We start from the raw sequence: 16,756 nt of genomic DNA on the forward strand, positions 1-16,756 counted from the left end.
CCAGCTGGTGAGTGGTGGGGGAGGCTTTTTGAGGTCTGGTGTCTGCCCTGTGATATTGACCAGCAAGACAGTAAGTGTGAGGCAGACACAAACATGGTGCCAGGGCCAGTGCATGGTCACTGAGTGGACATTGGGTCAAACAATACAGTAAGCACTTGAAACACAGTTGAATGCAATTAACCCTAATGATGAAAACATTGGAGGGGTGTTTCAACATCGATCTCTACAAACATCTCCACGTTTACACCCTGAGCTGGCAAGGTTTTGTTTCATTTGCTTTTATTTCTTCTTGAGGAGAACTTACAGTGAGCAATAAAATGCTGAGAAGAAAGAGACCAGAATAAAGTGAAAATTGTCTATAGTGCCTGTGCAGTTTGCTCCTAAAGATTATGAACTAAAGTCATATTTGCAGAATGAAGATCCTCCTGTTCACATTGGTCCTAATGACCTCATTTAATAGCTGAATATTTGTATAAGTATCTAATTGAATCAGCACAAACTAGCCCTTGCATGCATGCTAAGTCACTTCAGTCATGTCTGACTCTTCGCAGCCTCATGGACTGTAACCCTCCAGGCTCCTCTGTCCATGGAATTCTCCAGGCAAGAATACTGAAGTGGCTTGCCAATCCCTTCTCCAGGAGACCTTCCAGACCAAGGGATCAAACCCACGTCTCTTATATCTCCTGCATTGACAAGTAGGTTCTTTACCACTGGTGTCACCTAGGAAGCCCAGAAACTAGCCCACTCCCTGACAATAGCAGAAGTCATTTGAGCCGAGTCAGGGGTAACCTCCATGGCCCCAGTGTGTCTGCAGTCACAGACCCTGGAGATGTGGTTGTGGCCTTGTCCTGAAGTTGGTATCTGTGGAAGGATAATTTGTTATTCCACATGCTCTGTGCATTCCCAGCACCAAAACTGAGACTTTCCCCCTTAATATTTGTATCACTGTTCCTCATTTAGAACTATTCTTAAAGGGAGTCATTTCTTCTAATTTCTCACATCTGTGCAGGTGGCCATTGTGGTCAAGTACTTCTTCCAGTTTGGGTTCTTCTCCTGGAACAAGAATGTGGAACTGAACAAGGACAAGCCTTACCACCCACCCAACATCATTGGGGTGGAGAAGAAGGACGCCTACGTGCTCTATGATCTCATCCAGGTGCTGGCACTCTTCTTCCACCACTCCAGCCCGAAGATACTGCCTGCCCATCGCCCCTGGCATGTTCCTGAGAACCGCGCAGTGGGATTGTGAGGGGCTGGGATGCCACAGGCAGGGTCTATCTGTGTGCTCTTGTTTTCTTTGTTAACGGTTTTGTTCATTTCATTCATTTGCTCCACATTGTGTACTCAGTATTATAGTCTGTGGTCAATCAGGGGAAATTTTCTCCTATTTCTACTCTGGGATGAATGCATGCATGCTAAGTCGCTTTGGACATGTCTGACTCTTTTGCGACCCTATGGCCTATAACCCACCAGGCTCCTCTGTCCATGGGATTCTCCAGGCAAGAATACTGGAGTGGGTTGCCATGCCCTCCTCCAGGGGATCTTGCTGACCCAAGGATCGAACGCACACCTCTTATGTCTCCTGTATTGGCAGATAGGTTCTTTACCACTAGCTCCACCTGTGAAGCCCATCCTGGGATGAAGGCACCCTGATTATCCCACATTTGTGGGAATTGCCCAAAGGGCATGTGGTTCTTACTGTTGGATTCACTAAGTCATGCCTGAGTTGAAGGCAGATCACTGGGGAGCTAGAATTTGGGGTCTTCTCTCCAGCCAGACCTTGACCCATCCCCTTCTAGGAGCATTGCTTTTCTCAAGGTTTTCTTGCTCTGAAACCACTGGTTTAGTGAGAGACTGTCCAATCCATGGGCCTGGGGATGCCAGACTGTGCTCCCAGAGAGGCCACTTCTGACAAAGCCATGCCTGCATTGCTCTGGGAAGACAGGTCTGCAGGGTAACCTTCTAAGGATCTGTACCTCCTGTCATCCTGCTGAGCACCTGAGGGGTTTCTCATCTCAGACACTGTGAAACATAAGCTGAACTTATGATATGCCACTTAACAACACATTAGAGATTGTCACACAGCAAGCTTTGGATGTATTGATGTGTTTATGGTCAGAATCTCACTTTCCTTCTCTTGTTTTAACTGTGTCTCCTTGTATTGATATAGCATATCTTACATTAATTTTGTCCAATAGTATCTTTGTTAGCTCCTTTTCAGAACAAGCTTGGCCTAAGTTAAGGCACACACATGCCACATCCAGCACAGCGGGTGAGAAAGACCTGAAATGGAGGCGAGCGCATAATGAAAAGACAGACACATATAATTTGGCAAGCGGGGAGTCAGGGAGCCCTCTTGCTCTCCATGACAGGAAGACAAAATGGCTCCTTTCAGCCTGCACTTTTATTGGCAGAAGTCACATGAGATCATTAGGGAATAGCTACCCTGGGGAGCTTGATTAGCGAAGGCTCTGCTGTTGATCAGGAATATCTTGTTTTGTTTCCATGGGGACAGATGCAGGGGTATACAGTGAAGTGGAGCAGAGAGCACGTCCCTCCCCAAGAATGTCCATTCAGCATGCTTACTAGGGCAATCACGAGGATGCAGTTTGCCACACCCTCGAGTCATGGGGCAGGTTCTGGTCTCTGCTCCACCAGGCTGCAACACACACATACATGTACACACACATACATGTGAATGTGTGTTTGAACTCTGTCTTACTTGGTGAGCTGTTTCACACAGGCTTTTATCTATGTGGACTGTGAACAAGACCTTTACTTTGCCTTCTGTCACCTTGCAAACTACCAGTCCCTAACCCTCCATTTGAGGGGGTCTTTCCTGTGTCATTGGTGTGTGGTGAGTTTGCAAAGCTACATATAGGTAGATAATAAGCTTTCTTAGGATCCCTGACCTTGCTTTGGTTTTCTAGTCTTTTTGTTTTTTTTAATTTCAGCTTTGTTGATGTATTGTTGTTCAGTTGCTAAGTCATGTCTAACTCTTTGTGACCCTGTGGACTACAGCATACTAAGCTCCCCTGTCTTTCACTATATCCTTGAGTTTGCTCAGATTCATGTCCATTGAGTCAGTGATGTCATTGAAACACCTCATTTGTCAACTTCTTTCCCAGCATCAGGGTCTTTTCTCATGAGTCAGCTCTTCCCATCAGGTGGCCAAAGTATTGGAGTTTCATCTTCAGCATCAATCCTTCCCATGAATATTCAGAGTTGATTTCCTTTAGGATTGACTCGTTTGATCTCCTTGCTGTCCATGGAACCCTCAAGAGTCTTCCAGCAACGCAGTTTGAAAATGTCAACTCTTTGACAGTCTTCTTAATGGTCCAACTGTCACATCTGTACATGACTACTGGAAAAACCATAGCTTTAACTAAAGGATCCTTTGTTGATGTATAATTGGCCAGTGAAATTGTAAGGTGTCAGAAGTTTACACGTGGTGATTTGATAAGCATATATATGGTGAAAGGACCCCCGTCTGGTTAGTTAACACATCTACCACTTCCTCACCTGCCTATTGGTTGGTGTTTGGTGGGAACACTTAGGTTGTGCTCTCTGCAGTCTCCACTGTCCAGAAGTGTCATCAGCTGCAGTTGCCCTGTTTGACATGTGGTTTCCTATCCTGAGGGACATATCCTGGTGGCTAGGATGTCACTGGGCCGAGTCTCAGCTTCTGTCTGGACAGCAGGCTGAGCTGTTCCTTCCCTGCCTCCTCAGTGTCATGGCCTCTGGGATGCAGACAACATCATGGACAGTGGCTCAGAAAAAGTGAACTTGGGCAACGAGCTCTCCCTTAGCCATGGCAGGAGGGCCTCCTCCAACTTGCTCAAGTCCATCAACCTGGCCATGTCCATGGATGCGGTGCACATGGCCTTCCCTGAGCACCCGGCCGCCGTCTGGAGGAAGTGCTCCAGCAGTGGCTCCCAAACATCACAGGGGTCTGGCTTTTCCTCAAATAGGTCTAAGAGAGGTATTGCCTCATGGTGTCACTGCAAGGATCCCTGAGCAGAGTCACCCCCTGGTGCCAGAGGGTCAAGGGCAAGGGAGCTGGGTGCTGTTGAGGCAGCAGATATTGTGAAGTGAAACGAATGTACTTTGTAACCAGCCCGACTAAGTTCAAATCCTGGTTGAGCCATGGGTGCTCACAACCCTGTCTAGGGTATCTGTATGAATTCTCCAACCCCCACCTAGGACAAGGATTTCAGGTTTTGGTGAAAAGTGGCCAGCACACTGCCTCATACCTAGTGAGTGTCAGACACAGGGTACTTGTCAATCATACCCAGAGATTCTGCCAGGTGTGCCCAGAGTGATGTACATCACGATTTATTTTGAAAGTACACTTAGATTTAATCAATAGGAACTTTAAGCCAAACCACCTAGTGATTTCCTATGCTAGTTACTAATTTCTTACTAAACAGCCAGTAACAGGAAAGTACACGTGTGTTATGGTCACCCCTCTTGGGGTAACTGTGCTTTCGTGTTGACAGCACTCCTGTCTGAAGCCCTCCTCCTCCTCCTCCTCCTACTAATTCACTTCAGTCCTGTCCGACTCTGTGCGACCCCATAGATGGCAGCCCACCAGGCTCCCCCGTCCCTGGGATTCTCCAGGCAAGAACACTGGAGTGGGTTGCCATTTCCTTCTTCAATGCATGAAAGTGAAAAGTGAAAGTGAAGCCGCTCTGCTGTGTCCGACCCTCAGCGACCCCATGGACTGCAGCCTTCCAGGCTCCTCCATCCATGGGATTTTCCAGGCAAGAGTACTGGAGTGGGGTGCCATTGCCTTCTCCGTGAAGCCCTCCAGACCCTTTATATTCATCTGAAGAAGACATTTTTCTACCACTGGCAGGCCATCTCATATTGGTTTCACAGTTAGATAAATTTGGTCTTGAAAAAAGGCGTATTCCTGGACCCAGACTGGAAAACACACGACCAAAACCTGGGACCCCATCAAGCAGGAGAAAAACTGCTCCCCAGTCTAATTCTTCCTGGGACAGAGGTCCCAAAGCCATCCAGGAAGGGGCCAGCAGTGGGTGTTAAAGCCCAAGGATGCCTTTGGCTATAGAAGCAGAGTTGGGGCTGCAGACCCCAAGTTCTCCATCGCTGTTCTTACAGGCATCTGTGCATCTCACCCTCTAACCAGCCTCCAACTGTCCCTCTGTTGTGGGGGTGGTGGGCTTCTATGATAATTATGGCAACAAATTCACAACTCACAGTGCATTTAGGTTCCTTCTTGTCTCCAGGCAGCACAAGCACCCATAACAGCAGCCAGAAAGGAAGCAGTGTTGTGAGCATCAAGCAGAAGAGCAGACTGAAACTTTACATGGAGAAGCTGCAAGAACACTTAATCAAAGCAAAAGCCTTTACCATAAAGAAGTGAGTGAGTGCATGAGGATACCTGGAGGCTGGGAGCACTTCCTTAGCATCAGCCAAAGGTGACATGGGGAGAAGTGACCTCTCCCATCAAAAGTGTCAACAGCTTCGGGCAGAACAAAATGCCTCACCATGATATTGCTTTCAAAAACCGCTTTCCAATAGGATGATTCATTTTTATATCCGTTGCACTTCTAAACAAACTAGTTCATGGTATGTAATTCCAGGCACACGAATGAGTCCAACCATACAGGCAGTGAGGTCAAATTGGAAGGTTCTCAGAGATATGTTCACCCTGTAGAGGGAAGCCAAGGTGCACTCGAGAAGTGGTTTGTCCTTCGTGCAGCCCAAGGTCACCAACCAAGGTCACAGGCACCCCCCCCCCGCCTCCCAGGTATCAGGGAGGCAGACTGGCAGCAGAAGAGAGTGAAAGCAGGCTCGTGCCTCAAGGCTGGCCCTGTGTCTTAGCTCTGAGACCAAGGGCCATGCTCACCTGGACATGGTCTTGATTGTGAACTGTGAAGAGGAGGGGTAGAGGCTGGGCATCCAGCCAGAGTGGAGGCACGAGGATGGAAGAAGCTAAGCTCTAGAGTCCAGGATGATGCCGGACCCCGGGGAGGAGGGTGGAAGGGGGAAGGGTGGGGCTACCTGGCATCTACCAGGGCCCAGCAGCACCAGGGGTTCTGTCACTCTCCCTGCAGCCCAGGCCCTTGGGTTTCATTACGTAAACCTTTTACAGAAGTGGAGATGAAAGTACACAGGGCTCAGTAGCAGGATCCAAGTCTCACAGGTGGAGAGCAACTGAATCAGGGGACAAACCAGCCCCTCATTTCCATTATGCTTCAGGAGAGAAGCCATGAACTTGTGCAGAGTCTGTGTCAGAACAGGAGCCCCTGCCCCCAGCGGAGTGTCTTGAGGATGGAGGTGGGAGGCAGAGCTGTGGGGAGGGCAGCAGTGGGTAGAATGATGGGACTCTGGTGGGTCCTGCATTTCCACCCACCCTACACTGAGCATCTGTCCCATAGGACCCTGAAGCTCTATGTGCCCATCAGGCAGTTCTATGACCTCATCCACCCTGACTAGAGCACCGTCACCAACATGTACGTGCTTATGTTTCTGGCAGACACCATGGACTTCATCATCATTGTCTTTGGCTTCTGGGCCTTTGGGGTAGGTGGGGGACCGAGGCCACCACACCCCAGGGATGAGCGATGCTGTCCTTCACAGGCTCTAGGCACTTGGGCTTCAGTAGCTTCAGCTCATGGACTCTAGTGAAAGTTGCTCAGTCTTGTCCAACTCTTTGCGACCCCATGGGCTATACAGTCCATGGAATTCTCCAGGCCAGAATACTGGAGTGGGTAGCCTTTCCCTTTTCCAGGAGATCTTCCCAACCCAGGGATTGAACCCAGGTCTCCTTCATTGCAGACAGATTCTTTATTGGCTGAGCCACAAGGGAAGCCCAAGAATACTGGAGTGGGTAGCCTATCCATTTTCCAAAGGGCTCTAGGGCACAGGCTCAATAGTTGCAGCACATTGATTTAGTGGCTCTGAGGAATGTGAGATCTTCCTGGATCAGGGATCAAACCCATATCTCCTGCTTTAGCAGGTGGATTCTTTACCAGTGAGCCACCTGGGAAGACCAAGACTGTTTTATTTTTTTAAAGCACTTTTCCAAGGACACAAAAATAGAGAGATGGTACAGCGATTTTTCCATTTACTTCCTGGCTCCAAACAAACATAGCCTCACCTGTTATTAAGAACCCCACCAGACCGATACATTCATTATAACTGAGGAACTTACAGTGATATGTCATAATCACCCAGAGATTATAGTTTGTACTAGGATTCCCTCTTGGTGTTGTACATTCTATTTGTTTGGATAATTGTAAATGAAATTCCACTTTCTAGATATGCCAAAGTTTATCCTTACACTGACTCAACGATGTCTTGTTTACATCTATGTTTTGGCAATAATAAGTAAAGCCACTAATAGCATTCATGTGTACATGAGTTCTCAAGTCTTTTTGGTGAAGACCCATAGGGTTGCTGGATCATACAGTAAGAGCATGTTTAGTTTTATAAGAAATTGCCAGGCTGTCTTCCAACATGCTTGTGACGTTTTGTATTCTCACCAATAATGAATGGGAGTTCTCGATGGTCCAAATCCTCAACAGAGTGTGGTGTTGTCCCAGGAGCAGAGTTGAGCCATTCTAATAGATGTGTAGATATTCTTTGTGTGTTCCTGGATGTGTGACATCATCAAGTGACTTCTTAGGTCGACTGATCACTAGGGATCAAGCTGGGAAAGACACAGCCAGACTAAAGTATTTTAGAGTCTTGCCTGAACCATCAGGAGGCAGCTTTGGGCACTATGTGAGCAGGTTCACTTCCTCTGGACATAATTCCTATTCTGACTGCTTTCCAGAAGGAAAAGCAGAAAACAAAATTGAAGATAGCAGCTAAAACAGCACTTTAAGACCGGGAATGGGTAACTCAAGAGTGTTTCACACCTTGAAAGACTTTATGTGAGGAAGACTGTTTTGAAGTAATGGGGTGGAGAGGAGACCCTCCAGTTCCAGGCTGCGCAGGGGATATTTGGAATAAGGTTCCACACCCAAGGAAACATGCACTTGGGAGAGGAGGCGATAGGTCCAAGGCAGACACATTCCCTAGACATTCAGTAGGTCCCACAGGAGGACCCTCTTTCTCAGAGCCTTGTGGAGGGGGTTTGGATCAGGAGAGTCCACGTGGAGGAGGTCTTTATGCTCCTCCCTCTGGCTGTTTCCCACAGCCCAGAGCATTTGCCCTTCCCTGGTCCAGCACCGTGACCAACACCCATGCTCGGTCTAGACCAGTTATGTCATATGTAACAGTTAAGACCTGTGAAATGTACCATTCTCCATAAAAGATTTTCGGGGAGAAAAGAAAAACTGCACCCATCAATGAACATGAGTTTCAGAAGATATGTACTGGTTAGGAAACTTTTCAATGTTGGGGAAGGTACATCTCAGACCCTCAGAACAATAGCTACATCCACTGACCAGGCTTTTTACAGATAGGTCACATCAAATGGAAACTCACACCAGTGCTTTCACTTTGTACGGTTACAAGGCTCATTTTACAGCTGGAGAAATCCAGACTTTGAGTGTCCATGATTTCACGGTTATCAGTAGCAGGATACGTATTCAAAGTGAGCTTCACGTGGGGGCAAAGCCTCATCCCCCCAGGGGCCTGACCTGTCTCCCTGACAGTCAAGGGAGGTCCAGCTGTCGTCCCACCTGATGCCTCAGGTCACACAATGGAAAAAACATAGGGAAGCCAAGCATCATTGTTCATGAGAGACTGACACAGGATTCCCCCATGTGGCCTCCCCAGGCCCATCGAGTCACCATCCCTCCTGAAAAGGACATGAGGGCCATGGAGGAGGGCAGGGTGTAGGAAGGAGGATGTGAGCATTGAGAAGGCTCCTGGATGTGGGGATCAGAGGCACAGCCTGCTGAAGATGGCTCTTATGTTCAGGCTACAGGCCTGCTCTCTCATTCCACTGTACTCTCTATTCCCTTCTGTCCCAGCTTCTGGGGATTCCAAGCTCTCCTGCAGACTCACTGCCCCAAGTAGACTGAATGTCAGGCAGGGGAAAGCCTGTCATTTAAAGCACATTGATCATGGGGCTGGTGGACTTTTACAGCATCCACAGGGGTGTGATATTCAATGATTTCCCTTGGAAATGAACAGAGATCATCCTGTTGTTTTTGAGATTGCATCCAAGTACTGCATTTCGGACCCTTTTGTTGACTATGAGAGTTACTCCATTTCTTCTAAGGGATTCTTGCCCACAATAGTAAGTATAATGGTCAACTGACTTAAATTCACCCATTCCAGTCCATTTTAGTTCTCTGATTCCTAAAATGTCAACGTTCACTCTTGCCATCTCCTGTTTGACCACTTCCAATTTGCCTTGATTCATGGACCTAACATTCCAGGTTCCTATGTAGTAATGCTCTTTACAGTATCGGACCTTGCTTCCATCACTAGTCACATCCACAGCTGGGTGTTGTTTTGCTTTGGCTCTGTCTCTTCATTCTTTCTGGAGTTGTTTCTCCACTGACCTCCAGTAGCATATTGGGCACCTACCAATCTGGGAAGTTCATCTTTCAGTATCTTAACTTTTTGCTTTTTCATACTGTTTCTGGGGTTGTCAAGGCAAGAATATTGAAGTGGTTTGCCATTCCCTTCTCCAGTGGACCACATTTTATCAGAATGTGGTCCACTGTTTGCATGCAATCTCAAAAATGACAGAATGATCTCTGTTGATTTCCAAGGCAAACCATTCAATATCACGGAAATCCAAGTCTATGCCCCAACCAGTAATGCTGAAGAAGCTGAAGTTGAACGGTTCTATGAAGACCCACAAGACCTTCTAGAACTAACACCCAAAAAAGATGTCCTTTTCATTATAGGGGACTGGAATGTGAAAGTAGGACGTCAAGAAACACCTGGAGTAACAGGCAAATTTGGCCTTGGAGTACAGAATGAAGCAGGGCAAAGGCTAATAGAGTTTTTCCAAGATAAGGCACTGGTCATAGCAAACACTGTCTTCCAACATCACAAGAGAAGACTCTGCACATGCACATCACCAGATGGTCATCGAAATCAGACTGATTATATTCTTTGCAGCCAAAGATGGAGAAGCTCTATACAGTCAGCAAAACCAAGATTGGGAGCTGACTGTGGATCAGATCATGAACTCCTTATTGCCAAATTTAGACTTAAATTGAAGAAAGTATGCAAAACCACTAGACCATCCAGGTATGACCTAAGTCAAATCCCTAATGATTATACAGTGGAAGTGAGAAATAGATTTAAGGGACTAGATCCGACAGACAGAGGGCCTGATGATCTATGGATGGAGGTTCGTGACACTGTACAGGAGACAGGGATCAAGACCTTCCCCAAGAAACAGAAATGCAGAAGAGCAAAATGGCTTTCCGAGGAGGTCTTACAAATAGCCATGAAAAGAAGAGAAGCAAAAGCAAAGGAGAAAAGGAAAGATTAACCCATTTTTATACAGAGTTCCAAAGAATAGCAAGGAGATATAAGAAAGCCTTCCTAAGTGATCAATGCAAAGAAACAGAGGAAAACAATAGAATGGGAAAGTTGAAAGATCTCTTCAAGAAATTTAGAGACACAAAGGGAAAATTTCATGCAAAGATGGGCTCAATAAAGGAAAGAGATGATATGGACTTAACAGAAGCAGAAGATATTAAGAAGGGGTGACAAGTATACACAGAAGGACTGTACAAAAAAGATCTTCACGACCCAGAAAATCAAGATGGTGTGATCACTCACCTAGAGCCAGACATCCTGGAATGGGAATTCAATAGGCCCTTAGGAAGCATCACTATGAACAAAGCTAGTGGAGGTGATGGAATTCCAGTTGAACTATTTCAAATCCTAAAAGATGATGCTGTGAAAGGGCTGCACTCAATATGCCAGGAAATTTGGAAAACTCAGCAGTGGCCACAGGACTGGAAAAGGTCAGTTTTCATCCCAATCCTTAAGAAAGGCAATGCCAAAAATCCTCAAACTACTACACAGTTGCACTCATCTCACATGCTAGTAAAGTAATGCTCAAAATTCTCCAAGCCAGTCTTGAACATGATGTGAACCATGAACTTGCAGATGTTCAAGCTGGTTTTAGAAAAGGCAGAGGAACCAGAGATCAAATTGCCAACATCCGCTGGATCATAAAAAAAAAAAAAAAAAAAAACCAAGAAAGTTCCGGAGAAACACCTATTTCTGGTTTATTGACTATGCCGAAGCCTCTGATTGTGTGGATCACAATAAACTGTGGAAAATTCTGAAAGAGATGGGAATACCAGACCACCTGAACTGCCTCTTGAGAAATCTGTATGCAGGTCAGGAAGCAACAGTTAGAACTGTACATGGAACAACAAACTCCTTTTCTAAATAGGAAAAGGAGTATGTCAAGGCTTTATATTGCCACCATGCTTATTGCCACCATACTCTATGCAGAGTACATCATGAGAAACGTTGGGCTGGATGAAGCACAAGCTGGTATCAAGATTGCCATGAGAAATATCAATAACCTCAGACATGCACATGACACTATGCTTATGGTAGAAAGCATAGAAGAACTAAAGAGCCTCTTGATGAAAGTGAAAGAGGAGAGTGAAAAAGTTGGCTTAAAGCTCAACATTCAGAAAACAAAGATCATGGCATCTGGTCCCATCACTTCATGGCAAATAGATGGAGAAACAGTGACAGTGGCAGGATTTACTTTTGGGGGCTCCAAAATCACTGCAGATGGTGACTGCAGCCATGAAACAAAAAGACGCTTACTCCTTGGAAGGAAAGTTATGACCAACCTGGACAGCATATTTAAAAGCAGAGACATTTTTTTGCCAACAATGATCTGTCTAGTTAAGGGTATGATTTTTCTAGTAGTCATGTATGGATGTGAGAGTTGGACTATAAAGAAAGCTGAGTGCCAAAGAATTGATGCTTTTTTTAAAAATTTTATTTTATTTTTAAACTTTACATAATTGTATTAGTTTTGCCAAATATCGAAATGAATCCGCCACAGGTATACATGTGTTCCCCATCTTGAACCCTCCTCCCTCCTCCCTCCCCATACCATCCCTCTGGGTCGTCCCAGTGCACTAGCCCCAAGCATCCAGAATCGTGCATTGAACCTGGACTGGCAACTTGTTTCTTACATGATATTTTACATGTTTCAATGTCATTCTCCCAAATCTTTCCACCCTCTCCCTCTCCCACAGAGTCCATAAGACTGTTCTATACATCAGTGTCTCTTTTGCTGTCTCATACACCGGGTTATTGTTACCATCTTTCTAAATTCCATATATATGCGTTAGTATACTGTATTTATGTTTTTCCTTCTGGCTTACTTCACTCTGTATAATAGGCTCCAGTTTCATCCACCTCATTAGAACTGATTCAGATGTATACTTTTTAATGGCTGAGTAATACTCCATTGTGTATATGTACCACAGCTTTCTTATCCATTCATCTGCTGATGGACATCTAGGTTGCTTCCATGTCCTGGCTATTATAAACAGTGCTGCGATGAACATTGGAGTACATGTGTCTCTTTCCCTTCTGGTTTCCTCAGTGTGTATGCCCAGCAGTGGGATTGCTGGATCATAAGGCAGTTCTATTTCCAGTTTTTTAAGGAATCTCCACACTGTTCTCCATAGTGGCTGTACTAGTTTGCATTCCCACCAACAGTGTAAGAGGGTTCCCTTTTCTCCACACCCTCTCCAGCATTTATTATTTGTAGACTTTTGGATTACAGCCATTCTGACTGGTGTGAAGTGGTACCTCATAGTGGTTTTGATTTGCATTTCTCTGATAATGAGTGATGTTGAGCATCTTTTCATGTGTTTGTTAGCCATCTGTATGTCTTCTTTGGAGAAATGTCTATTTAGTTCTTTGGCCCATTTTTTGATTGGGTTGTTTATTTTTCTGGAGTTGAGCTGTAGGAGTTGCTTGTATATTTTTGAGATTAGTTGTTTGTCAGTTGCTTCATTTGCTATTATTTTCTCCCATTCTGAAGGCTGTCTTTTCACCTTGCTAATAGTTTCCTTTGATGTGCAGAAGCTTTTAATGTTAATTAGGTCCCATTTGTTTATTTTTGATTTTATTTCCAATATTCTGGGAGGTGGGTCATAGAGGATCCTGCTGTGATGTATGTCAGAGAGTGTTTTGCCTATGTTCTCCTCTAGGAGTTTTATAGTTTCTGGTCGTACGTTGAGATCTTTAATCCATTTTGAGTTTATTTTTGTGTATAGTGTTAGAAAGTGGTCTAGTTTCATTCTTTTACAAGTGGTTGACCAGTTTTCCCAGCACCACTTGTTAAAGAGATTGTCTTTAATCCATTGTATATTCTTGCCTCCTTTGTCAAAGGTAAGGTGTCCATATGTGTGTGGATTTATCTCTGGGCTTTCTATTTTGTTCCATTGATCTATATTTCTGTCTTTGTGCCAGTACCATACTGTCTTGATAACTGTGGCTTTGTAGTAGAGCCTGAAGTCAGGTAGGTTGATTCCTCCAGTTGCATTCTTCTTTCTCAAGATCACTTTGGCTATTCGAGGTTTTTTGTATTTCCGTACAAATTGTGAAATTATTTGTTCTAGCTCTGTGAAGAATACTGTTGGTAGCTTGATAGGGATTGCGTTGAATCTATAAATTGCTTTGGGTAGTATACTCATTTTCACTATATTGATTCTTCCAATCCATGAACATGGTATATTTCTCCATCTATTAGTGTCCTCTTTGATTTCTTTCACCAGTGTTTTATAGTTTTCTATATATAGGTCTTTAGTTTCTTTAGGTAGATATATTCCTAAGTATTTTAATCTTTCCGTTGCAATGGTGAATGGAATTGTTTCCTTAATTTCTCTTTCTGTTTTCTCATTATTAGTGTATAGGAATGCAAGGGATTTCTGTGTGTTGATTTTATATCCTGCAACTTTACTATAGTCATTGATTATTTCTAGTAATTTTCTGGTGGAATCTTTAGGGTTTTCTATGTAAAGGATCATGTCATCTGCAAACAGTGAGAGTTTTACTTCTTCTTTTCCAATTTGGATTCCTTTTATTTCTTTTTCTGCTCTGAAAGTGAAAGGCTGGAAAAAGATTTTCCATGCAAATAGGGACTAAAAGAAAGCAGGAGTAGCAATACTCATATCAGATAAAATAGACTTTAAAACAAAGGCTGTGAAAAGAGACAAAGAAGGTCACTACATAATGATCAAAGGATCAATCCAAGAAGAAGATATAACAATTATAAATATATATGCACCCAACACGGGAGCACCACAGTACGTAAGACAAATGCTAACAAGTATGAAAGGAGAAATTAACAATAACACAGTAATAGTGGGACACTTTAATACCCCACTTACACCTATGGATAGATCAACTAAACAGAAAATTAACAAGGAAACACAAACTTTAAACGATACAATAGACCAGTTAGACCTAATTGATATCTATAAAACATTTCATCCCAAAACAATGAATTTCACCTTTTTCTCAAGCGCACATGGAACCTTCTCCAGGATAGATCACATCCTGGGCCATAAAGCTAGCCTTGGTAAATTCAAAAAAATAGAAATCATTCCAAGCATTTTTTCTGACCACAATGCAGTAAGATTAGATCTCAATTACAGGAGAAAAACTATTAAAAACTCCAACATATGGAGGCTGAACAACACGCTACTGAATAACCAACAAATCACAGAAGAAATCAAAAAAGAAATCAAAATTTGCATAGAAACGAATGAAAATGAAAACACAACAACCCAAAACCTGTGGGACATGGTAAAAGCAGTCCTAAGGGGAAAGTTCATAGCAATACAGGCACACCTCAAGAAACAAGAAAAAAGTCAAATAAATAACCTAACTCTACACCTAAAGCAACTAGAAAAGGAAGAAATGAAGAACCCCAGGGTTAGTAGAAGGAAAGAAATCTTAAAAATTAGAGCAGAAATAAATGCAAAAGAAACAAAAGAGACCATAGCAAAAATCAACAAAACCAAAAGCTGGTTCTTTGAAAGGATAAATAAAATTGACAAACCATTAGCCAGACTCATCAAGAAACAAAGGGAGAAAAATCAAATCAACAAAATTAGAAACGAAAATGGAGAGATCACAACAGACAACACAGAAATACAAAGGATCATAAGAGACTACTATCAACAATTATATGCCAATAAAATGGACAACGTGGAAGAAATGGACAAATTCTTAGAAAAATACAACTTTCCAAAACTCGACCAGGAAGAAATAGAAAATCTTAACAGACCCATCACAAGCACGGAAATGGAAACTGTAATCAAAAATCTTCCAGCAAACAAAAGCCCAGGTCCAGACGGCTTCACAGCTGAATTCTACCAAAAATTTAGAGAAGAGCTAACACCTATCCTGCTCAAACTCTTCCAGAAAATTGCAGAGAAAGGTAAACTTCCAAACTCATTCTATGAGGCCACCATCACCCTAATACCAAAACCTGACAAAGATGCCACAAAAAAAGAAAACTACAGGCCAATATCACTGATGAACATAGATGCAAAAATCCTTAACAAAATTCTAGCAATCAGAATCCAACAACACATTAAAAAGATCATACACCATGACCAAGTGGGCTTTATCCCAGGGATGCAAGGATTCTTCAATATCTGCAAATCAATCAATGTAATACACCACATTAACAAATTGAAAAATAAAAACCATATGATTATCTCAATAGATGCAGAGAAAGCCTTTGACAAAATTCAACATCCATTTATGATAAAAACTCTCCAGAAAGCAGGAATAGAAGGAACATACCTCAACATAATAAAAGCTATATATGACAAACCCACAGCAAACATTATCCTCAATGGTGAAAAATTGAAAGCATTTCCTCTAAAGTCAGGAACAAGACAAGGGTGCCCACTTTCACCATTACTATTCAACATAGTTTTGGAAGTTTTGGCCACAGAATTGATGCTTTTGAACTGTGGTGTTGAAGAAGACTCTTGAGAGTCCCTTGGAGTGCAAGGAAATTCAACCAGTCCATCCTAAAGGAAATCAGTCCTGAATATTCATTGGAAGAACTGTTGTTGAAGCTGAAACTACAAAACTTTGGCCACCTGATGAGAAGAGCTGACTCATTTGGAAAGACCCTGATGCTAGGAAAGATTGAAGGTGGAAGGAAAAGGGGACAACAGAGGATGAGATGGTTGGATGGCATCACTGACTCAATGGACGAGTTTGAATAAACTCTGGCCGTTGCTGCTGTTAACCCTCTTCAGCTAAAACATCTTTTCCACAAAAAGTTTCTGAAATCTGGTGCTTGTTGAGGGGCCCCCACGAGAAGATGTGTTGTTCCCTGTGTCCCCCACTGTCATGGATGCTGTAGCCCCCCCAACAAGCATCTGTGCCATCAGGCTGTTTTGGGACTGCAGCCTTCTCTAAAGGGTCATGGAGGCCCCCTCCAGTGGGAACAAGAGGATCCAGTCACCCCAGACAGAGGGTCCCATAGAATACAACTTCATGCCTACTGGGACTCCTGAGGACCCTGGGCCAGCCTGTCAAATTAACCCCCTCGCCTGGCGTCCTCAGTGAACACAGGGAGTCAGAGTCTTGGTCTATGGACAAGTCTCCTGTGGACAGAAGAAGGGGCCCACATCCTGCAGAGACCCCAGGTGAGGCACAGAAGACTGAGGGTTCCTAGGGGATGCATGTGTGGCTCACCTGACAGCCCTGGGTGACCATGGGGTGTGACATCCAGCTGTGACATCGCTGATCTTGCTGGGAGGGGAGAAGTGAGAGTCACAGAGCT

The 16,756-nt window shown here is 44.1% G+C and overlaps 1 long non-coding RNA gene across 1 annotated transcript; it reads left to right on the forward strand.

Moving 5' to 3' along the window:
* Window positions 1-551: 551 nt before the first annotated feature.
* Window positions 552-1,350, forward strand: LOC147341111 (uncharacterized). Its single transcript, XR_015158241.1, has 2 exons — window positions 552-695; window positions 1,010-1,350. It is a non-coding gene; the product is annotated as an uncharacterized LOC147341111 (long non-coding RNA).
* The last annotated feature ends 15,406 nt before the right edge of the window (window positions 1,351-16,756 follow it).

This window comes from Bos grunniens, chromosome X (assembly GCF_055505025.1).
Source record: "Bos grunniens cultivar Pamir isolate PY7600 chromosome X, Bosgru_T2T1.0, whole genome shotgun sequence".
NCBI lineage: Eukaryota > Metazoa > Chordata > Mammalia > Artiodactyla > Bovidae > Bos > Bos grunniens.